The following is a 27,278-nucleotide window of genomic DNA, read 5'->3' on the forward strand; positions in this document are numbered from 1 at the left end:
TTTTTTTTTTTTTTGCTAATGTGTTCGCATAGTACATTTGTATTGATTAGCAAAATGTATGAAACCTCTACCTTTTTTTCTGTGCAATGTAATTAAATTATAAATCATTACGTATAATGAAAATAATTTCAAACAACAAAGAAATACCGATTCGATAAATTAAAATTTAACCCACTCTAAAGGTCCTTATTTCATAAATATATAATTTTATATACATTTTATAAATTGATAAATTATATTCGTAAATGAAATAATGAAATGAAATTTACTGATATGTTTATCGTATGCTTATATGTGTGCTTTAGTGTTTGGTATACTATATTGGATGAATCAATATTAATGTAATATTTTAAAAATTCGAGTAGCTACGCGTAACTATACTACGCTTATGTAAACAATCGATTGTACCGCATTTTCACGGTTTTTCGTTGCCGTCAAATGTAAACATAAACGAAAGTAAAATGGTAAAATATTTAATCTTTGATCAAGCCATTAAAAATTAACACACGTGCACAAAATTATATGTTCATTTCATAGAAAAATCGTCAAATATCGATTCTTAAAAAGCTCAGAGTTACCTTTGAAAATTTCTATTCGAGTAAATTGAAAAGGAATTTAAATTCGAAAACAAGTTTTGAACCAATATGACAGTGCAATAATAATAATAATAATAATAATAATAATAGTATACATAGATTTTGTATGTATTATGTACGTCCATGGATCAATTTGTTTTCTCCTACAAGGGAGAAACTTGACATTTTGGAAAATTATTTTTGTTCAACTGTCAGTCGATGTAAAAATAATATTTTATCTCAATGGTATCGAATAATGCGTATAAAACGTATATTAGATGTATACAATACCAAAGGATGGATTTTCATTTGTAGTTATAAAGTTGAAATTTTTATTTAATCGATTTGGATGATGATGAGATAATCCTGATAATGGTGTCAGATTGGAATTCACCAACAGCTGTGAATGTGTGTGTTAAGAATGGATTATTTTTATGAATATCGTTAAAATAACAAATTTAGTGTAATAGTTTCATTATTAAATGTTCGTTATAATGTGTTTATATAAATTATAATGTTCGAGTGTTTGCTTTTGCATTGTTTTTTTGTTTAATGTGTGTGTTTGTTAAAATTAATGCTTAAGAGTAATAATTAAAAAAAAAAAAAAAAAATATTAAAAACGCACTAAAAATCAAGTTTAAGAGGAATAAGATGAAATTTGGAGGAGATACATTTCAATAATATTGTTTCACATTGTACTGTACACCGACGTTTTCATCCCAAATTCGACTTATTAATCTCAAAGTTTGTGGTAGTAGTTTTCTTGCGTTCTACATCTTTCGGTAAAAATACGTGAAAATGTATCAAAAATAATCTGAGTATTTGCAGGTTTTCGACGGGTCACGGCATGTGCCATAAATACGAGAGAGAATTATACAGGTAACGGCAATGGTTTTTAAACGTACACGAGTAAATTTCAGCTGCGCCAACTTATTTTAATTGTTAACTCCTTTGTCGTTATTACTTATACATAAGAAGTTTCTTACAACCGCTATTGAACACATGGAAATCTGTTAAATCTGAAAAAACACTATATTTCGTGAACTAAACTATATGGGAAGAAGATATGTTTACGAACGGCACTCTACCATGCGGGACCACTGATTCGTAGTAGTAAACTAATCACGTTGTTGAAATCGAGTCGGGAAGGCCTATGGTGGGTCTACGATGAAAACTCCAGCGGACGCTCCGAAACACATCAGTTAGTTTACTTTATGCCGTACGAATGTGATGTTTGCGTAAAAGTTTATAATGTAATTGTTTTATTGCGATACCGGGGCTATAGATATGAAATGGATCACAGGAATGTCTCACCTCACTATTGACGTCAGTCAAATGAAAACATGAAGGTTCAATCGTTAGTCAAAGTTAAACTATTTCGCGCCATATAGCGATGACAAATCTTTCGTGGTATCGCAGGACTGTATTCGAATTGCCATAATTATAGTTAATACGTTGTAAAATATATACAAATTTTGATTTTTTTTTCCTCCCCCACTCCCATATGTTTGTTTTCTGTCCAGTGGTTTTGTACCATAAATCAAAACCACGGAGATACGATTGAATACATTACTCGTTCATCGAACTCATGAATAACAACCATATGAGAAAGACTCACTAATCGTTTCGTAAACGAATTACCGGTAGAAATTTACCGTTCTATGATAATTTGTTAAAACTAAAAAAAATCTGGAGTAATAGACGAAACAACAATCAGTTTTAAGACAAAATAAAAATATTAAACAATATCGTTATTGTTAATAGATCATTTTCCGATATTGTTTTACAATCGGAATCAATATTGATTAGTAACAATTTTCGTTCGGAATATTCACATTATAAGTGCGTAACTGGCATATTATTCGCACATACTCCAAATAAGTACATATGATTAATAATTCGTGTATTGGAAAATACAGATTACGCATTTTCCATAAACCAGAATTCGAAAAAATGGATAGTTCGAGCACGAAAACGGAGTGAGTGTGCATAGAAAATTACCCTGTACAGTTGAATTAACTATTTAGTTGTTTGCACAATACGCGAAGGAATCGTAGCAAAAATGGAGAATTCGGTACACGGTTAATTATAATACATTCTCTGAACGACGGGATTTTCATTTGGCTACCGAAAAACAATATTATCGTAAACGTGTACACAAAACTTATCTTATCGATCCCACGTTGCTTTGCACCCAAACCGGCCACTATATAGCGCATGTTGTAACCCCATTCGTTTTACAAACGTAAAGTACTATCAAAACAACGTTGATTCACTTTCTATTTCACACATTTTGTATACTTTCACACACACACATATATATATATATATATAAGCATATGCGGACACAATAATAAAGGTACAATACGCAAACATTGAAAATAATAACTGTGCAAAACTTTATCACGGCTTCCACAGCACACAATCGACGTTGATTGTTTAAGTCTATTGTTGCAACGAAATATTTAAACACAATTGTTCGGGACTTGGATCGATAATATACATAACGCTTCAGCGCATTCGAAACCGGATAAATCCCGTTTACTCGTATGTATATTTGTATTTATTATGGATATAAACTGTTGAAGAGAACGGACCCTACCAGTGTCCGATTTCGGTTCAGTTCCTTTTTTTCACGCAACTCTGAACAAATGAAAGTAAGAAGCTCACGTCGTTGTTTGGATAAGCAGTCCGCGGTGAAATTATCAAGGGAAAAAAGAATAATAATAATAAACCGACGTGAACGTACAACAATCAATCGTGTATAACGTACGGCTGAAGAGATTCGGCTTTCAACGATGGAAAATAAAATCTCAAGAATAAACTGTAGTCGTCTTTAGCCAACATTTCACGAAAAAATGACGCATCGGTCAAGAACAACCGATTCAAGCCCTGATCATTGATGACCGCTGTATTGAAAATATTAAAAAAAGACAACCCTCAATCTACAAGAGGTCGGGGATTTGACGAAAACAGAACAAGAACCACAGTTATATTATTATTTGTTTTGTTATTTTTATTATTTATTTCACCTGTTGGTGAACAAGAGATACGCCATGATTGATCAATGGTCGATCAATCACTTGAATTTGAATTTTATCGAATAAACACTGAGTTCTGTGATTTCTTGCGTAAGCTTACCGGTACACATTTTGTTAATACTATTATTATTATTATTATTTTTAGCAACGGTATTGAATATTTATGTTCTCACGACCACGGCGCGTTAGTCAGGTCATGGCCAGACAATGTTGTCGACAGAGCACCTATATATATTTTCATATGTTGTGTTAATTCATTCATCAACCGGCCGTCGCGACGGTACAACAATTTTATACCGTATCCGAGTATAGCTGTATAAACAGGTAAACGGATATTGAAGGAGCTCAATTGAAATATTTAATTTCATAGAAATATGTACAAAAAAAAAAAAAAATGTTAACAAAAATTAATGAAAAATCTGTCAACCGTCTATATGTTGGAGATCACTTTCCGAAGAATAAACTGTTATCTCCTCGAATGTAAATTGTTTGAGTTTTTCCGACGAAAATACTTAAATAAAAATATATTTGGTTGTGTATTCGTTTTCAGCATAGACCAGTGGTTCTCAATCTTATTAGGACCGCGACCCAAATTTTCTTCCAAAAATCTATCGTGACCCCATAATTTTACATTTACAGAATCAATAAAAATAATTTCAAAAAACAAATTTTTTCTATTTTATTATTTATTTACTACTCTATAATAATAATAATAATAATAATATAATACTTAATTAATAATTAGGCGTATGTGATAAATGTGTAATCTGTGTAATTAAAAAAACTTCTCGCGACTCCCTAGGGTCCATCGTGACCCACAGTTTGAAAAACGCTGACATGGACAGTATCGTTTTACATTTTTGAAATCAATAACATCGTAGTAATCTATTATTTGTAAGCTTGTTTTTCTCTTTTTTTTCTTATCCCTAAAACATGTTTATTTTTATTTCTAATTGCTCACAGAAGAACTGGACAGATTTTAAATCAACATCGTAGGAAACAACAAAGAACCTAACATTGATATAGCAATTAAACGGCCATAATCGTATGCATTTGAAATAAAAAAAAATCTTTGGAATGAACTAATATTTTACTAATATGTATAGCACGGATTTATATGCATTAAAAACCAACCAAATATTAGTTAAAAATACTTTAACATGCATAAGTATATGCTCTAATGTGTTAAATATGTATTAAAGAAAAAATAATATCAACTCGAAATTTAGTAACCAAAAAAAAATCATTTTTGAACATTTAATTGAAATAGTACATGAATAAATTACATTTTAAATGATATAACTCTACTGTAAATATTTTTTTTTCTTCTTCATTTTAAAAAACTTTACTAACCAAAATCATTTTGTTTGTAGTTTTCATCTATAAGTAAAAAAAAAATCAATTAGATCAAAAATATATCTTAATTTAAATTTTCTTTCCTAAATGCACATTACATAGTATGACACTCATTTTAGTTATATTTTCAAAAACCATTGATTGGCGTTTTTCTGTCAAAAAATTTTTATATATCGAAAATTATCTTTCCACGTCTACAAAAGTAATAAGTGCGCAATTAAAAAATATATCATTTAATTTGGAGATAAATCTCGGCCGATTTGAGTTGATTCACATTCACCATTTAAAAATATTAATATTAATATTAATATTTTTAGTATAAAAAGTGTAGTGTTCATTTTTTTTTGATAAAAGAAAATAAATAAAAAAATAAAACAACTAACGACCACTCGGGATTGCAAATCGCACAATACTAATAATTATAGGTAGGTACTAGGTAAATGTTTAAAATGTTTATGAATGGATAATCATAAAATTAAATTCCCAATAAAACTTTATCACAAGAATATTGTGAGCAACGATTTTATCAATCACGTATTTTTCAATATTATTCTACGTATCGACCAATGCGATAGCCCTAATGATATTTTAATGACGTTGCCATTCAAATTATTATAGTGTTATAATAATATTACACTGTTATAAAAACGTGTATAAATGTCTGAATATTGTAATTTAAATATTATTGACTTTTTTCTAAAAAAAATCTGGGTAGGCCCGGACCTACCAGGCCTACCTATTGGCTATACCCCTGTCGTGCACCCAAAGGGGATTACGACGGGTAGTGATAGAGAAGAAGAAAACAAAACTTTGAAGAATATATTATAACAAGTTTAGATGACTTGGTTTATTAATTTAGACAAACACACTGTAATTATGTAGATAGATATAAAGTTAAACTGTACAGGAGTCAAGTCGGTCACGACTAGTATTAACAATAACAGGTTAATGCCTTCTTTAACTCTGTATTAAGAGTGACTCTCAGTGGCTAGTGAGCAGGTGCATTATATAGAAGCCCACTTGCGTCACGTACCCTGGTACGGAAGTAGTCTGATAATCTAAAGTGCCTTTGATTGGTCCATGCAGTATAGCGTGATGCTAAAGTCTTATGGTATGATGTGATGCTATGACGTAAATAGGGTCTGCTCATTACACCCCTGAAAATACCGCAATAAGAATATCTATATCCTAAGTTACAGGTATATGATTTTTCATATACAATATTCAATATTTGCAAGCAACAACATGATAGTTTAGTGATAAAAATCAGATAAGCAACGTGATATTATTAAAAATTCATTAAAAAGAATGATGAAATAAATGTTTATGTATTCAAGTAGTACAGTATTATTAGGTGCTATAAAGTAAAACGTTCAAGATTAAAATCTGAAAAACTTTTGCCGTGTTCGTCATTATCAATAATATGTTAATATATTTTTTATTCTTAAAGTCTTAATTTAATCCAGTTTATACTGTGAATGGTAGATTATAAATGTTCATAGGATCTAAATTTCATTTAGAGTAAAATTTAACTCAGACTTTTAGGTGTTGGATTAAGCCGTAGAAAACCGGGTTAGAATATCTAATACCGTAGGTTTTCTTTTGATTCTAGGTATATCTAAAAGTACTTTTTTCTTATTCTTGGTTTGAATCTACTAAAATATATATCTACATGCACCACCTACAATGGCTCCTGAAACTTTAAACTGTAATTGGAGTGGTTACACCCAATCTGAACGTGTTTTATTTTTTAAAAAATAATTACTTAATTCTGTACGAAATCGAATTGAATTAAAAACAATATTATTTAGTTAGTGACTTAACTATTGGATAGATTAACAACATATCGGCTGGTAAAAGGCAAAAAAGGCTAAGAGACACGGGATAACCGACAGTTAGATCTATCCATCGATCGCACTAACGCTAATGTTATTCTGACCATTTAGTAATAAGATTTAGTAAGTATTGGAATTTAGATTTTTGGGATAAGCGACACAATTGTTATAAAAGTAGGGGAAAAGCTCCTTTTTTAAGGACATAAATGATGTTGTTAAAAATGTTATAGGTTAAGCGACAAATTCATGGCACTTCGCCCCTACGATTGATACTTATCAACTTTCATAATAATAATATAACTTATGAGTATCGAACCATTTTTTTATATTGATAAAAGTGATTATGTGAGTAAAGTTCTTTATACATCCTAGGTATATATACTTACGTTACATATGTTACACAAGTGTTACAAGTCTACTACTGAACAATTTATAAGCGCCATTTATCACAAAAAAAAAAAAAAAATTAGAGCTAAGCGCTAAAAAAGGTTAGAATAAAAAATGTACTTAATATTTTAATTTAATTAGAGTCAGACCAGCAAGGTACCATATAATAGAATGAAAATATATAATAACCTTATTCTTAATGTTTAAATAACTAACCGAAGCGCCAACGCCAAAGTTAAGAAAATATGAAAATTTGGTTTTTGCTCTCCTGAAAAAGAGTAAAATTGTCACTTAACCCCTTTTGACTTTTACCAGTCGATATAGTTCAAAATATTATAGCTCTATACAGTAATCGACTTTTTATATCTCAATCCCATCTCTAATATGAGAACGATTCAATCATATTTTGTTGTTTGACAATACGATGGAACTAAAACCATAACACAAGATCGAACGAATATCACGTTCGGACAGCTGGACCGGATTTTGTGTTGCGTCACCACGAACAGGTTTTTCGTTGCGAACGGAAAAATCATCTACGTATCGCGTAGGAAAATCAGGTTTTCAAAAAAAATACCCTCCTCTTGAAAACTAACGCCGGTAGTATCTCGTCGATAAATAACGGCGGCAGTAGATAAAAATAATGAAACAACTCGTAATCGTAAAAATAAATATTAATTTATTAAACGAGAAAACATTTTACATTACGTTCTGTAAACGAGAACAACAACCGGAAAACGGTGTGTGGGAAAAACGGAAAACAACTAACACGCGACAAATAATTGACGGTGTACAAACGTAAACATAACAAACAACAATATGACACAACATAACAAATGTAAAATGTACAATGCAGGCCACGGAGTACGGCGCTCCGGATTAGTCAGGACGACGAAACGATAAGATGGCCGCACACGGCTGGTGTTGGAGTGTCCGACCGCCAGGGCTCGCGTGTCCGTCGACTAGCGCATCTCGCGCGCTCTGGCGTAAGGCGGACTCACCAGACCCGGGTGGCCGTGCACGCTCCTGTGCCCGCGCAACAACCTCCGGTTGCCGAACCGTCGGCCGCAGACATCGCACCGCGCGATCCGTTTGGGCCGCATGTACGGGCCACCGATGGGCGCGTGCTCTGTGGCCACCACAGCCCCGTGCTTCGCTTGAACGTGGTCGATCAGCGAAGCGACGTCGCCCATGTACAGGCCGCACACGCCGCACATGGCGGCCCGGGCCTCCGGATGCTCTCGGGCCACGTGCCCGCGGAGCGCGCCGTGGTCGGCAGCCGGCTGGCCGCACAACTCGCACGTGTACACGCGCGGCCCTGTGGCCGCCGGATGATGGTCCAGCACGTGGTCCATGGCCGCGATCACCGACGAGAACCGTCGGCCGCAATTCAAGACCGGGCAATTCAAAGCAATGGCGTCGCCGTGAACAGCGCGCACGTGTCTCCACAGATCCGTCTTGTCCGCGCAAGACGTGCCGCACCGTTCGCACATCTCACCGGTGCCGGTCAAGTACCATTGCATCATTCTACCAAAAATCTGGTGCTCGGCCGCTGACCACCGGTCGTCCGATTGATCCGTCTGAAAATCAACGATCAGTTATAGATCCACACGCCACAGCGAATTATTTACGCGAACATACATCAACGACCGACGGTTCAGACCGTGTTCTCTAGATCACATCGATTTAGACCTACCCCCGGGACAATGAAATAAACTTATCCTGACTCGATCTAAATCATACTACTCGTTCCTTCTTTCGCTAAATGATTCCTTCGTCCGCATACCAACCTTAAACTATAAAAAATCATTTGACATCCTCTCTGTTTAAACTTCTCTTTTTCGATTTTCTGCTCTGCATTTTTTTCCAAACTCACTTTCCTATATCCTCGATATAATTAGTCTCCTCGTTTCTTGTTCTTCCACCGCCATCTTATCTATAATCAAATTCCTTTTTTCGTATTTAATCTAATATTTAAATGACTGAGTAATATTAATTTATTATAAAATATTGTCGATTTGTAATAGGATAAAAGCAAAAGAGTAAAAGTAAAATGTTATTTTTACCCCTTAGGAGTAGAAAATTTACGGATCAATCAGTGGAAAAACCTTTATTTACATTTGTCAGTTCGGAAAAATTACGTAGACTTCGTGTACGAAATACTCGCCAATGATTTGAACATACTCGTATTACACTGATTCGCTCTAATTTCTCATTCAGTTCAACCCTGAACAAATATTCTCTCTAAGTTAACCATATAAACCTGTTACTTGCGATATTCTTATAACTATAATAATATGTCTATACTCTTGAACTACAGTTTCTAATCATCAAACAGTTTTCACAACTTTCAAAATTCTTTAAGTGTGACCCAATAATTATTAAATATTAATCTTGTAATTTTTAACCCTTTATGTTCCGTTACACATATATATGTACATTATGTTCCTAAAAGATTTCTACTTTTTTTTAATACTAATAGAAAGACAAATAAATAATAATTTCCATTATAATATTAAAATATGATATTTCAAAAACTACAGAAAACTACAGGAAAAAAATTGTTAACAGAGAAAAACATTGTGTGACATTCTGTATGTATATAGCAGGGATAGCCAACTCAAAGTAATTATAGGGCCACATTTTAGAACTTTAATTTTTGGCAGGCCATAGTAAGGAAAGAAAAAATGAAAAAGGTCATTAAAATGGACAATTAGAATTAATTTTAATTGATTTAATTTTATGACGGAAGCAATACAATAAAATAAGTGACTAAACCTACAGCAAAGTTAATTATGCCGATATGGATATAAATTATGTTAAAAAATTTAATGATTTAACTGGAGTTCAATGCTAGAGATAAATATATACAGTGAAACTTCAGTTAGCGGTCACCTCTGTGTGACGGTAATTTTCCTTGGTTCCATTAATTGTTATGTCATGTATTGTCACCTCTAAATAGCGGTAATTGTTTATGATTCCTTCGGTGACTGTTAATTGGAAGTTTCGTTGTATATATATTTTATGATCAACGTGAAAAAATTAGATACTTATAACCGCTAAGAGATTTGAAAAGGTAGCACGAGCTAGATAAAAAGTATTCAGGCCGGATGGGCCGTTAGTTGCCTATCCCTTGTATATAGTATGCACAATGTTTCCTTGATAGTTAATATTGAACAGTAAATAATCTTACGACTCTTAATATATAAATTCTAAATATTTAATTTGGATAGTAATTACCCTTTGGAATTCGTCCATTTCGTTAATTGTCATATTTAAACGGAATGACGTGAAGCTTGTTTAAATCACAACCTTAAAATGTATAAGTTTTGAAGAAAACAAATCAATGTTTAGAAATTATAATATTGTAGTGCGTAGGTCAACTGATTGACTTGGAGTGAAAGATATTTCAGTTAGTATCGTTGACGATGATAAAATACGAAATTTTGCCTAACAACGAGTTACTATTATTATAAACAACACTTGTATTATATTGTGGCCAATAGTGGATTACCTATTTGTAATAATCTTATATTCAAATTTAATTTTTTACTCGATGTGTTTTGTTTCTTTAAAATTTAAAGTGATAACTGTTTATCAATACGAAAATCAATTAATTCCTATTAAGAATCGACCAATTACATTTAATAAATGATTTATGAATAGAATACTAGAACAGTTATTTAAAAAACTCTATGTTATATTTATTTATATGATTGTCTGAAGTTTTTGATTATTTAAAATCAGGTTTGAGTTGGTATTAAAATTGAAAATATGTCCAATATTTGTTTTCATGTTATTTTATTTATGGATACATAATTTACAAGTGTTCTATCTTTGAACATATTCATAAGAGATCTACTATAAATTATAAAAAATTTATTTATAAAATTAGTCTTTAAAATTTTTAAAACTGATCGCTCAAATCGTTTAAAATATCGTACAGTTATACTTAACCAGATATTCAAAACCATACTATCAGTCATGTTATTACTCATGATGTATAATACTGAACTATAATACTCCAATAATATTTATTAATTATTATTATTATTATAGATTAGGTTTATACGCATATTTACTATGCACTATAAATTATGGTATCATCAGTGTACATGCATATTTTTCGGTTGACTGATTCATTTTTGGTAGCGGTCCTAACGTAGACAGCACTGATTCTCTTGGTCCATTGCTGGGATGGGCAACTGGCGGATTTATTTTTTTCTATGCTCTGACTCGCTAGATTTGAATTTTCCAATAATTGGCCCTCTAGTAACTTTGAGTTGTCCATTCCTGGTCTATTGAATGGGAAGCGTTTGGAATTGGATGGAACAGCATATTTCATATTTCGTAGGTATGCATTGTTCGATAAATCATCTGTTTACTATTATTACCAAAAAAAAAAAAATCATCGAAATATGAAGTAAAAGATAAAATATGCAATTAAAAACCTATAATGAGCCCTTTAGATAAAAATAAACGAGTAACTATCAAAATATGCAAAAATATGCTTTAAAAAATTCAATTGTTTAAATAGTTATGTTATAAAACAAATGTTGTGCCAACTTAGTATTTCATATGACCAACCAGAATAAATAACATATGCAAATGCATATAAACCATGCTCTACTAATTTGTATACTAGTTAACTTTTTTTTTTAATAGTTTGTACTTGTATTCAAATATATGAGTGCATTAAATTTCTAACGAATTGAAATTATTATTAATTGCGCAGAAAACAGAATAACCTACTAGGTAGTTAAAAAAAGTTAGATTAACCTTCGTTTTTCCCAAATACAAACTTTGTTTTTCTCTTATTACGTATCTATATAGTATACATACATTATTATGTAAACGTAATGGTGAGCATACGCTCACTCGTATATACATCTTTAGTTATTTATCTAACTAAGAATTTAAGTTCTATAAACGTATAAATATAATAATATATTTTCTATTGAATATCAAACTTTCTTAACGGAAGCGTTTATTAAAACTTTTCTCGGCAAGTTTTTATAAATTTCAACAGCTAAAAGCAGTATAACATAAATTAGACATTTTTCTCTCTGCTTACATCAATCATAAAAATAATTACACCATGTATTAGTGCTAAAAAGTACCTATGTAAAGTGTTTTATATTAATGTTACAATTTTTTTAATACTCGTGTTAAACGGTTTCAAATTTCATTGGAACAAAATTAATAGTGGATAGTATTCATCCAAAAACACTTCTAACAAATGTTAGAAGTGATTTAATAGTGCACATTGAATTTCTAATATTTCTTCCATATATAAGTGTTTAAAATAATTACTCGAATAGTCATAATCAAGTGATGTTTGCTCATAATTTATACCTTAAAAACAAAAATTATTCTGAATACAAAAATGAAATGTTGTACCCCAATTGAAGAACAAATCATTTTTATAAATTTAGAATGAATAAATATATAATAAGTTTTATTTACAATAGGACTCTGAACTGAGTTTTCTTTATTACAGATTTTATGGGACATTTAAAAAAATCTAAATGCACATAAAAATAATTTAAGAACAAAGAAGTTAAAAATACATTTAATATGATAATATAAATAAAAATAAGTGATCGTTTATTCAAGTTTCAAATCTTAATAAGATAATAATATATTCCACGAAATAAAAAATAAATAAAAAATGTTTATGTAACACAAGAAAAATCTTCATTCTTATTGAAAATCCTAATGTTTAAAAATCATATGTGTTGACATTTTTGTTAATTGTATAATAATTATACACTTATTACTTATACAATTATACACTTAAATACAACTTATAGAAGTAATATTATGATCTCATATTGATGTTCGAAATTACACATCAATATTATATAGTGTCTATTTACAAGATCGATAAATTGAATTGTAAAAAATAAAATAATAAATGGATCCGTTTAATATTAAATTGACGTAAGATATATTATTCCATTTTCTGACGTTAAACGATTATGATGGATAGAAATACTCAAAATCGACCAGATGAAAACTGGCAAAACCATACGCTGTTCAAATACCGCTAAATAGAACCGCTTTCAGACAAATTTATTTTTCAATAACCAATAGTGGGTGATTCGGACACTTTTTCAGTGACATATTTACGGCGGTTTACCTCAACTATGCGTAAAAATATTTGAAAAAGTCCTTAAAGATGTGTTTATTTGAAACTACCTTCACCATGACGTATTTTCACTGTCCTGAAACTTGTAATGCACTGCTCTGCTCAACTTGACCTAAGTGCACTTTCTCGACCTTCCGTGCGCTCTTGTGTGTGCGAGTATGTGTATGTTTTTGCGAATAAATAATATAACTTTTCGGACGTACTGTGCGGTCCACTAATTATTATCGTCATGTTCATATCCACTCGGTACGGAAAATTGCAAAACATAAAGCTTCACCTTGAAATGAAATTATCGATGTGTATACCGTACTTATACTTTTCCACGTTACACTATATTTAACGTGGTAAAACAACTAAGTGATATATGTGTTGGTTTCCACATCCATCCGAGATTAATGGCTCATCCTGGTGTCCAGGTCGGTCATTCAGTTCGTACCGTTCAGTAATAATCTTTTTATTTTTTATTTTTACAAGATATTTACAATCTATTCATAGAACAATAAGTAAATTTGATAAGAGTAATAAAAACATGAAAAATATGACGGAAGAAGCCACCCAATGATGACACTACCTATTTTGTTTCAGATTAGTAAGGGGATTTTCTAGGGGTCATGAATTTAGCAGGTCACGACACCAGTTGCGTTTAAGACGCCTAGCGGGATTACCCGGAATCGAAGGGATTGCCAGATTTTTTATAAGAAGGTTAGGATGGTTGGGTAACCTACTGTGAAAACGCTTAAAATAAATTTTTGCTTCGTCTTTGACGGAATTCATCCTGAGGTCTTGTTGTATAGAATGGTTGGAGACGTAAGGTGGGGCATTAAGTAGTTTCCTTAGCGCAATATTTTGAAAAGTTTGAATCTTGTTGATGTTGGATTTTTTTGCATTACCCCAGAGCTGTATGCCATATGTCCAGATGGGCTTGATTAGAGATTTATAAATAAGAAGTTTAGTTTTAATGTTTGTGTATTTATTGTTATTGCAGAATGTTTTTAACAAGCGCAGCCGTAGGTTTAAATTTTGTCTTTAAGATTTAAAGTGAGGAGCCCAGGTAAGTCTGCGATCAAGTGTAAGTCCTAAATATTTGACAGTGAAAGAAGTAGGAATTTGAGTACCATATATAGATACCTCGGGGCATGGAGAAAGACGCAGTGTAAATGTAGTGTGGATAGATTTTGTCTGGTTAATTTTAACTCGCCACTTGGTATACCAGTCTTCCATAAGGGTTAGGTGATTTTGAAGATTATATGAAGCTATTTCCGGATTTGAATTGATAGATATTATTGCCTTATCGTCTGCATAATCAGCTACTAAAGTGTTTGGTGTGGTAGGTTGGTCAGCAGCATAAATGTTATAAAGTATGGGAGAGAGTATAACCCCTTGGGGAACACCGGCTGAAATATTGGATATAGTTGAGTGTGCATTACCGAATCTGATTTGAAAATGATGGTTTGACAGGTATGATTTAATGGTTAGGTAAAATACAGGGTGCAAGATTTTTTTTAATTTGACAAGAAAACCATCGTGCCATACCCTGTCAAACGCTTGTGACACATCTAAGAAGGCACAAGTACAATACTGTTTTTTTTCGAGTGAGTACGAGATAGCATCGATAATTCTGTGTACCTAATGAATGGTAGAGTGGGCAGAACGGAAGCCAAATTGGGTATCAGGTAGAATCGAGTTTGAGATACTAGGTAAGATGCGCTTAAGGATCAATTTTTTCAGAATTTTTGCGAAAAAAAGCAGAAGACTAATAGGACGGAAGGAAGATACGGTATCGGGAGGTTTTTTAGGCTTGGGAATCATAATAATAGTTGAAAATTTCCATAATATTGTAAAGTAAGAAAGTCTTAAAATACAATTAAAAATGTGGGTGAAGTGTATTATAGCTTTTTTTGGTAAGCATCTGACCACTTCGCCTGTTATGAGATCAAAACCTAGAGATTTTTTCTGTGGGTACTTATCAATAACAAATTTGACTTCACTTGGTGAAAAGTGTTTTACAGGGCGAGAAACAGGAAGAGGCGAATTTAGAGACTCGGCTACAACAAGATTATTTTCAAGAGAGAAGATTTCAGGATGGGGTTGGAATGTCTCATGAAGAAAATCTTTAAATAATTCGGCTTTTTCCCAGTCGGTGCAGACAAAGGATCCATCTGATTTTTTAATTGGTACGTTAGGAGAATTGAGTTTACATGTTATTTTAGTGGCTCTCCAAAGACTGCCGTCATTAGGAGACAGATTCGTCAAGAATTTTTCAAGTAAAGAGGCTTTGTGTTTGGCCAACATTTTTTTAAGGAGATTTGAGAGTTTATTATAGTTATGTTTAAGAGAGGGAAGGCGAGTACGTTGGAAAAGAGCTCTAGCCCTTCTCTTATCTGCAATTAATAGACGAATATCAGAAGGAACTGAAGTCTGATTTAGAGGATGATGTGTGTGTGAATTGGATGACCAAGCCGCTGACTGGATCAAATTTGTAAAATTATTTATAGCTAGATCAATGTCATTGGTAGATTTAAGTTTAACATTTAGCTTAACGCCCTGATTTACGAGGTTGTGAAATTTTAAACGGTCGGTAGAGGGATTAAATAGTTTAGGTGGCGCAGAGCGAGTTAGCGGAAAGGTTTTGAGTGTACATAGGACTGACGAGTGGTCAGAGTTAAGATCCAGGAGGTTAACAGCAGAAGAGTGTAGACTGGAGGGAATTTTTGTGACAAAAATATCGAGTATGTCAGGATTTTTACGAGGAGAAGAAGGCCAATAGGTAGGGTCAGGAGGGGCAAGTACATTTAAGTTTTTTGCACTTGCGTAGGTATGAAGAACACAGCCACGAGGATTATTTGAACGACAACCCAAACTTTGATGCTTGGCATTATAGTCGCCTCCCACAATAAAATTATTGCCAAGGGTACTAAAGTAATTGTGGAAGTCTACATTTGAAACTTTGTGTTTTGGAGGGGAATATAATGCTGATATTGTCACAGGAATATTACTTAAGTGTATTAGTACAGTGCACGATTGTAAGTGATCGTAACAATAATTTGGAAGAGTTTGAAATATTATTGAAGATTTCATGAAAATGGCGACACCACCGTGAGCAGTATTGTCCAAATGATTAGCCTTCACCAGCTTATAACCAGGAATGTAAAGATTTGAATACTGTGTAAAATGAGTTTCCGTAATGAGCGCAATGTCAATACGTTTATTATGAAGCATGAATTGGAACTCATTTACATGATTTTTTAAACCGTTAGCGTTGAAAAGAAGTATTGTAAGAGATTGGTTTGTAAAAGTGTTGTTAGTCATTCTTTTTATCAAGAAGAGAGGATATTACTTTGGTAAGAAGAGCTATTAGAGGGTTAATTAAAGCTTTGAATTCTTGCAGAAATCTGGACATTAAGTTGTTAACGTCGGGAGCTGCAAGGGGAGAGGGGTGGTTATCATTTTGGTCTGAAGTGGCCTGCGCATATGTGGTTTCATGGGTATGTGTACGATTTGAAGGGTGACTATCTTGAACAACGCGTGACTTATCTCTAACATTATCAAATGGAAAGTTACTTGTGGGTTTCTTACGACGTTGGAGGTCCTTGTATATTGAACAGCCCTTGTAGCTGGCCGGATGAGTGCCTTGACAGAGCGCGCATTTAAGCGGAGTACCAGGTGGGTTTGGACAATCAGATGATGGATGGAAAGCGCTGCAACGAACACAGCGTGACGGATAACTACAGTACGATCTTGTGTGACCATATTCCTGACAATTCACACACTGGCTTATTGTTTTCGTCTTAAATGGTTCCTCTACTTTAATTTTTGTATAAAGAAGAGACGTCAACTTAAATATGTCATTTGAGTAAGGGACGGGTTCCAGATCAATGAAAAAGAGCGGAAGAGGGTATTTGTTTGTTTTGTGAAGAACATTGGTCACAGATCTCACTTCAAAATGAAGGAATTCTAGCTCAGATTTTATGAGACTAATTGGAGTTGTTGGATGTAGATTTCTAATTACCACACGTATTGGCTTATCTTGTTGTAATTGATAGGTATGGTATTCAGCCTTCTCCTCCTTCAGAAAATGGATAAGTGATCTGTAGGCATCGAGAGTGCTGGTTTGGGTTTTTAAACGGTCAGTAAAAGATTTACAGACAAAATTTTCGACGCCGATTTTTTCAATTAGTCTTTTACATAGTTCTGGAAAGTCTTCAACTCAACGCACAAAAATTGGAGGAGGAGGTTTAATTGAAATAGAATCCATTGGGTCATCTTCACGATTAGAGTTTGTGTCCAGAATAGCGTCCGAACCGACCGTAGGATTATTGTCTGAGTTTGAGGTTTGGGAAAGAACTGCGAATCGGTTTGAAGACGAGAATAATTTTTTATGTACTTTATTACCCGGTGCTTGAAGTGAGGTAGGATTAGATGAGTCAGAATGATTCCTTTTATTATTACTCTGTATAGTCCATTCATTACTTGGAGAAGAGTTCGTTGTTATTTTATTAAGTTTAATCGGGCTGACCGGCTTGTTGGAGTTAACACCAGTGTTGTTATTTTTATTAGGATTATTCTGATTAACCATTTTAATTGGTATTGAAAAATACAATGCTAACGGTTTATCGTTTTAAGATAACGGAGCCAGAAAAACGGGAAGGCAGCGATAACCGACGGTGAGTGTTATATATATATATATATATAACAATAACAAGGTCGCCGCGACGACCTACGAAGAGCGACGACGTATGCGAAGTATATCGCACTAGCCGGTTGTTGAATATAAATATAATTTATAATCTAAACGACGAACAAGAAAGTTAAGTAAAAACTTAAAGGATAATTTAAATGTAAACAGTCGTATAATTTAATAATTGCGCACCTTTTATACCAAAGAGCACTGATGTTTAAGATAGCTATAACAAAACGCATTAGTAACGGAGCATACACGGCGTGCGTGTGCATCGAACGACTGCTATCGCAGAACTAGTAATAATCTAAGAAAAAATAACATTTAATATTGTGTTATTTAAAAATAAAACGTAGAATGAATGGGATGTATAAAAATGTTATACTCATTTTTATTTTCTTATAAGTGTCATATAAAAAAAAAATTCAATATAATGTCACTTGGTTCAGGGATTTCAAAATCTGACAACCCTTATGCATATGTATACATATTGATCGGTCCACGTTCGCGTTTGAATTCGAGTAAACAATGGAAAATGGATGACGTGGGAACAAGGTGGCATATCGTCGCGCGAGTGTGATTGAGTTCTAATTTGATTTCGATTGATTTTCTATCTTTCGCGCCAAAGACAATTATTATAATATTATGCAATAGTTTGGTTGGTTGTTACCGTATTATGATGTACCGTGAAAACATAACGTTTGAAGAACCTAAGGTTATGATGGTTTTATTATTTCAACAGTTTGAAGTGATAACGAAACATTATACGGCTTTCGATTCCGTATAACATCACTATTGCCTTGCGAGATCTCTGAACAGTTTGCGAGGTAAAAACATCGAAATATGACACATGGACGCCATTTATACATTTACCTCACGGTCAAAAGTTTTGGTTAATATATAAAACGAATCTCTCGCACTGATGAACCCGTAACGTGGTCGATATTGCTTTCGACTGATCGTCTCTTGGCAGACCATTGCCATAGGCATTCTTAAGATAACCGAACGTAACCTAACCAGTTACGATCCACCTAGTCTTTAAAAGATGACGTTGTCGGGTGCGAGCTGCCCAAATTGTCATCTCTGGACTATGCAATAATTGAGCTACTAAATCATTAGTATTGCCGTCACGTTATTTCGTATAAATGAAAGAACGTAACATCGAGCACGTGCTGTCCATTCACTATTGTTCTCAACGATTATCACCTACACGTACAGCAGCAGTCGCATCAAACGAGGGAAATTATTTCAATTCGATATCTACTATCATATCGCTTTGGTTTCTTTGCTAAGAAACGATTTGCGATCGACGGCCGATTGTTGAAATGTCGACCATGTCTTTATCACCGTCTTCTTTTTACTCTCTTTTCCATTCGTCCATCCATCAGTACGAACCATTACTATTCCATTGCCATTCGTACGTCATCTTGTAATCACTCAAAATTAAATAGAATAAAAGATTAGGAAGAAAGAAAAATAGGGGCAAGTAGAAGTAAAAAGATGAGAAGGATAGCATTCAATTGTACAATATCGGGTAGTGAGGGTGATAGATTGATTACCTTGCTCCTTAATTAAGGGAGGTATTTTAGGGTCACGAGGGTCCGAGATCCGACCTGTGCAATTAGATAATCTTGAAAGCTAAATAAAATATCACTTATTTTTTCCGTAATTGATATTCGGATGTCGATGATTCGATCACGTATGATAACTACAAAAGTAGAGTGAGGTGGAAATGAAATGAAACCGACACAGATTTTAGTAAACTGACACTGGAAACTTTTCGATAATCGCTTAGAAAACGTAAATTGTAAAGTAATGAAGCAATCGACTGTCAGTACGCATGCAGGAACGACTTACCTTGAGGAGCTCTTTGAAGGATCGCCACGGTCGGTGCGCACTGCGCACGCACTGATGACCTATGACCAAAGGCACAGTGAAAAAGGGTTCATACCAATGTTATACAGATAAATATGGTGAGATGGACTTTGGACCGGTTGTTTGAGGGTTGACCTACTTGGTACGTCAATAGTGTATTGTCAAATTAGGCCTTTATTATTTGAATTGTGTAGTCCGTGCACATATCGATAGAATCGTTATTCATTGGCTCACAACATTTTACACGGTCGAATAATATGAATCATTACAGTATCTTCCCGCCGTACATTTCCTAGTACTGCGTTAAAACCTATTATTCGGTGGTCGGCGTGATTCGACAATGGGATTCGTTGCTGATGAGAAACCGAAGGTGGAAAAACACAACGTACACTGGTACAACACGCGATCATGTGATCATGTGATGTGTACAGCAATAATGTTATATTTGTATTATATTTCTATTCGTATTGGAACACGTGCTGCTGAACGCGGAATAGTCAACACGATCACATCTTTATTCTTGTCGTTTTCCGAAGATGATAAATTCGGAGACTATTTTTTTCCTCTAATAGCCCACAGCTTTTCATTAGGTCTAAGTTATAGGCGATAGGTTTGTCTAGCCTTGCCACTTTTGCAATACTCATAATGTTCCATGTTCTCATTTTTGCTCTTCAATTTGTATACAACTCTAGTACAGCGTAGACATTAAGCAAGAACATACACGTGCCCTCTTTTAATTTTAGTCTATTCTATATTTATTTTTATCGTAAAATGGATATATAATGTATATGCGCACGATTATACTCAGGGTTTAAAGTGGCAAAAAAGGCAGGGGCTCTAATCCATATATCATTCTCAGCTTTCCATATAGTCAATTAATAGGTAATTAAATATATATTTAACGAGGTATTTCTAGTGAATAATTTTCCTCCACAAACTATTCATGTGCTGTAAAAATGTACATACTTGTAAATTACTTAACTATCGTATTAAATGACAAATCGCAAATATCTTTTAAAAAATAAAATTAATTAAAAACCGTATATACAAGTGTATATATAACTATATAATTTATGATTTCTACTTAGTTTTGTTTATAGAACACTGTTTAATTTTAATAAGTTTTGACATCAATTAAAATGCATTTTTTATTTGTTTTACTGTGTAAATTATTTTTAACAAACAGTTGACCGTTTTAGTAAGCTTTTCGAAGAAATGTTAAAAGAGTTGCTTTATAAGCGATGTGAGTGGTAGGGGACTGAGTCTCCTCACATTTCTCCCACTTTAAGCCCTGATTATATCGTCCACCGTAATTCTAACGATGCCAATATTTCAATTCGGATATGGCACATGTACGCTCCTGAATATCGATATGTATAGACTGCAACGCGATGCCATTTTGCGTAACAGTTGATTTGACCGAGGTGTATAAATCAACGGGGATTGAGTTCAAAAATACTTTGGGCTATTTTTAAACGAACTCGTCATGGACGATTTTGAATGGTTTTAATTATCAATAAAAGTTTGTTTCTGGACGCAGAACAACTGCGATGTCACGTTCGATAGTTGTAGCGTACGGTACAACTGCATTGTTACAATTACTGTTCTCGCTCTCAGCACGAACGAGTTCATAAATGTAAACGAAACCGATTCGTTTAGCAATCGTGCGCAAACCACGAATGTATTATATTTGTATATGCGAAGGTACCACCATCGCAGCTATTATGTACTACCGTCAATGTACAGTATTATTATTATTGTTATTATTATTATTATTATATCATTTTTGCTGGACAAAGAAAATCTATGGACACAGTCGGTAAAAGGTCAGGTCCATGTACGCCACCACCCTCCATCCCCTTGAGAGGGTTGGATTATGTATTTCAAAAATCTCATAAAGGAATTCTGCAGTATTATGAAATATTATTATATTTCTGAGTATGAACAATTCATTTTATAGCTATATTAGTATTTAATTTTAATAATCATCCATATATTTTATATATATATGACTGAATTACTTTAATTACTGACTGATCAAATTAATTTTAAATATTGTAGGAATGTACATATCAGTACAATAAGAAAATATGTTATATGGTAATTTTAATAACTATTAATTGAAAAGTATATTTTCTTACAGTATAACTAAGTACAATAAACCTCATTAGATAGTTCACATTTTCGTTTTACATCGAAGTAGTAATGAACTAATTTCCCGGTCGAGGTTGAATAATTCAACTAAAATTATACATGTATACATTTACGTATATATAAAACAGGGTAAATGCAATATAATTATTCTTTGTACAACCTCATACAATAATATTTTACTATCTTAATAATTGTTACTATCAATTATTTGAAAACCGATATAATTTATTATTCATTATATTTGTGCACAAGCTGTACTTACAACGACGTGTTGATGGGGAAAAAACGCAAAGCTCGTAACTTACTGAATTATTATATAATTATATGATTAATCCAATATGTTAACATTTAACAATGGGCACACCATATTGCATTACTACGCGATGTCGGTTTTGAATACCGTCTATTTTATGCGAAAACTTTGAACGTAGGTAAGACGGTGAATACTTAGCCAGAGAAATTCACAATACCACACATCGTCCATTGATACGAACTCCTCTCCACCGCATACTGAATTCACTGTTTGATGCAATATCGTGAATAATGAAAATGCCTCAGCAAGTTTCATCCCGGAGTAGAATCTAAACGTCACAAGAACTCTATCTGCGGCCACGGATTTAGAGTTTGGATCACACAAAGCCACGAATTTTTTTCCCGATATACTTGAACCACGCGATAAACTACAGCGTGGGATGATTGGACCACGGGTATCGAATTCCAAACGGGATGGCTTTTCGACGTTATTTCCTCGAAACGCACACTTATTGTTTTCTATATGATAATAATATCTTATCGTGACGATATGTATACAACATGCCCACGCAACACTACAGAAGGTTTTTCAGTTTGAAATAACTCTCCAAAGAAAAAATACTAACAAATTAAAATTATTGCATGTAAGACACCATCTTATTCCATTGGTATGGCACCGTTCGTACGGGTACGTTGCCGCGATCGAACGTGGATATCGCGCATTGCGCAGTTTACAAAATTACTATAATTTCACCGAAGCACACGAATCGGACCGCGACTACGGTATTGTGAATAAAAAAAAAAAAAAAATCAAAGACCAATCGAAAGGACAACTGATTCACGATTGCACACGTAAGAACGGACACCGATTCGCAGACATGGCCTTATACGAAGGTGATACTTTTAACGTTCGCGGCACGAAAAACGATACGATTCCATACGTTTTCGGGCTTCCGCGAGGGCGATCAATTCAAAAAGTTTGCCATTTTTTTCGGAAGACCTTATTTTGGCCACGTGCAATATGTATTAATGAACGCGCGAGCCGACGCGAACCCGTCAACGCGCGTAATGATTTAGTGCGACGCGAAGTGCTGTTGCGGCGTGTGAGTCATTGCCAGTTTGCCCGCAATATATCACCCGCACCATTTACATGCCTAGAAAGTTTTCTCTCGAATCCTATCCACTACGCGTGTTCGTTCGGCTGCACCGCGTAAACGTTTTGTTTACAAGTTCGCTGCTGACGAACGGGCCGTGGCTAAAACCCGGTTGGTACCAGTTTAAGGGCCTAGCCAATGAAGTTAAGTAGTGGAAATCGCTTCTCCCCCCCTCTGTCCATAGTTTTTTTTATTTTTTTTTATTTTTTTTTGTGTATTCTAAGCATTTAAATGATCATTTCCTACCGAATAACACGTTTTTTTTTCCACACTACAATTCTACATGCATTTTTATTTTAATGTATCATGGTTATTTTATTCGACTTCTACCTCGTAAGTAATAATCGAAAAAATTTGACACGTGGACAAATTTAAAATTAAATTTGATAACCAACACTATAAGTGTTTCGTTAGTCGTTCACCCCCTCCCCTTGATGATATTTCTAGCCACGCCCTTATACCGGTTGCCCATTTTTCGATCGGTCCTCGCGATCGTCTGTCGGAGCCACGATGTGTCAATCAGAACGAGTACCTGGGCCTGAGATCAGTTTTCCGTCCGTACACTTCACACACAATCTCCGGACGTTTGCGTGTTCCATTTTTCACTGCTGCTCTTCCGTTCCATCAAAAAAAAGTGCATCGTGTCCGCGTTCGTTCGCAAAGACGCGTACGTGCGTTATTCTTATCTCCAGAGAAAATTTACTCAGCTCGTTTTACAGTATAAGTAAAGTGAAATTAGATAGTATAAGTGAAATTAATACAACCGCGTTTTACTACGTCTATTATTGTTTCTAACGCTTATCCGTAGCGTTACGAGTATGCTCAGCAGAAACGTTATTGAGATTATATTCGCACATTTTCGATGTACTATTAACAGAAAAGTCGATAAAACGATTTTTTTTAAAAAACAGTAGTTCTTCATATCAACAATATTTGTTGAAATAATTTTTTGTCAATTAGCATGTAATCAATAAATATTATTAATAATGATTTTTCATATATATTTTATGTTGATATTGATTAAGTTAAGTGAATTGAAAAAAAAAGAGAAGACATGTGTGTATGAAAAGTGGTTTTCTGTGGTAGTCGTGTCACACGACCGCAACTGGAAACATATGCGTTATTTCATGTGTTACTTAATTTGTATGTTTGTGCAATACAAATAAATTATTTTCCGTACCATGAGCGTCAAGCATATACGAATACATTTTAACTTCATACTTCTGACAATTTATTTATGTATTTTTAAAAAGAAAATTGCACGGAGTTATGTTAATAAATAAGTTTACAAATCGCAATCCAATAAATACGTTATTAAGTAGATCGTAATTTTATGGTTAACGATTTTTGAAAGTTTTGTAGTCCCAAGGGTACATTTTTGAAACGTTTTTTTCAGAGAAACAAACACTCAAAGAACTTATTTTCTCTTTCTGTAATTCGGATAACTTTTCCAGTCACATAAATTTTTACAATATTTTACTATAATTTTAATGGATATTTAAAACATAAATGGTATGGCTATAAATACTTAGGTAATGTAATTTTATATATTATGTATTTATTCAAAATTAATAAAATATATGAAGACATGTCCATTTTTTGGACAAAAGAGTACGATTATTAGTTCATACATACATATAATTTGATATGTATGATACACAGCAAATTTAATGAAACTGATTACGAACTGTAAATATCTTAAACGATAGACACACGTCATAAAACCTCTATAACAGATAACTATTCAACAGACGATTTTTATTTTTATGTAAACTATACCAAAATATGCTTCCTATTAGATATATATATATTATACTAATTGTTCTATTCGCGTTCTCACCCAGCGAATTCCAAATGATTATAAATTATAAATTAATAATTAAATTAGTTGGGAAACAAGATAAGTTTTATGTGAAACTTGATCATCTGTGCGTTACACGGTTCTGACGCTTGCCTATAAGAAGGGATAAAATGTTTAATAGGATATAGCCTAAGATACGCATCTGTGTAATAAAATTACTTGTTGACGCATTATTAACATAATTTCGTATCCGGGTCTAATCGTTATTCTCTTGAATAATATAATGTAGCCAAATAAACACTAATCTTTTTGGTAAACACGTAACGTATTTATCGGGCGCGCAAACGTTTAATGGACGAGATTAAATGCTCTAGATTTTTTACCTTCTTCTCGAATAATTTCACGGAATGGTTTTTGACTGACAGCGACGCGAATACAACGTGTAGTAACACAATGCGATTACGGAATTATACACATATGTTATATGGTGTATATAATATTATGAGGTTTTGTACGTATCAGAACGATTTATAGACCTGCCGCCAGTTCTAGTAAGTTTGTTCGTAAAGAAATGAACGCCATTTATGTTACAGGTCGTCTTAATTTCCCAATATGACATATCAAAATATATTTTAAACCGACAACATAGTACTTGTGCGTGCAAGAATTTTTAACATGTATTCGGTTTTTATTATAATTTCCAACTCGAATTGGATTTGACGAACATATTTTTTTCCATTTCGTTCGTGGTAATATGCACACTACGCGTAATCCGTGAGAAATAATAATTTATAATTCTTCAACGATAATATTTTTTTACTTTTCTCATCCGAATTATTCGATAATATTTTTACTGAATTATTCATGTCATCATGTGTGCATGTATACGAAAGACGAATGTGAGTTCCTGCACGAGATATGGCATGTAAAAATCAACCAGGGTATGCATACTAAGTTCCAACATGGTTAAAAATTATACGGGTTTGTAAGTTCCGACTAGAAAAAAATACATCTAATACGCACGTCGATTCCAACACGAATAACAATTATAAAAATAAAAATATCCTTTTCAATTATTACCACGAATAACTGATAACTTAAATACAATTGGAGTGATATAGAATCTGTTTGCTTTTATATTTCATAAAATAATTCTAATGCCTGATCTAATTTTTAATCGAATTAATCTAATATAAACTATTTTATTTCAATATTATACTCACAGTTACATACATAGTTATAAAATATCAGCCCCCCCCCCAGTAAAAAATTCTAAAAAAAAGTTATGCAAATAATTAGCACGCAATTGCATAAATTTGAAAGACCGATATCAAAATTTGAACGGCAATCCTTCCCCTCCAAAATCGAAAATCCAGCTTGCCAACACATCTCACCAGCCCCCCATCCCTCTCTGGTAAAAATTAACATACATTTATATTTGTATTCAAATTTTTGTTTTTTTATCAAATATTTAGTACACATGAATTCGCATGAATCAATTATTATTCTAAAGATTTATGATTTATAAATCTGATTTATTTCATTTATTTTCGATTTAATTTTCATTAATATAGTTCACTTATAATCTATTGAGGCAGAAAATAAAGTCAAAATTTTTAGTATTTTAATTTTGCAATAATTTTAGTTGCTAAAATATTTTTCACGTTTAAAACCATGATGTTACCCGAACAGTTTTTAAAATATCATATTACTTATTATATAGTAATTATACAGTAATTTTTTAGTAGTACATATATTATTTTATCATAATATTAAAAGAATAACAAATGCGAACATAACACTGTGATAAATTGATAAAATTAAACGTAAAAAATGAAAAAATAAAGATAAAGTTATAATTTAAAACGATCTTGGGATATGTTTTTCGTTCCTATATGGTTCTAATAACAAACAATACACGAATAATGAGATATATGCACGTTGTACCTACATATACACTTACAGACACAAAACACTCATACACACACACACACACACACACACACACACACACACACA

General features: G+C 33.1%; 1 protein-coding gene across 1 annotated transcript in view; it reads left to right on the forward strand.

Annotated features, from left to right (window-relative positions):
- Positions 1-27,278, forward strand: part of LOC112682398 (voltage-dependent T-type calcium channel subunit alpha-1H-like) — a gene marked incomplete in the record, with an annotated part of 329,779 nt that overhangs the window by 227,264 nt on the left and 75,237 nt on the right.

The sequence above is a fragment of the Sipha flava genome, unplaced genomic scaffold (assembly GCF_003268045.1).
Source record: "Sipha flava isolate LNK unplaced genomic scaffold, YSA_version1 203_pilon_pilon, whole genome shotgun sequence".
NCBI classification, from domain to species: domain Eukaryota; kingdom Metazoa; phylum Arthropoda; class Insecta; order Hemiptera; family Aphididae; genus Sipha; species Sipha flava.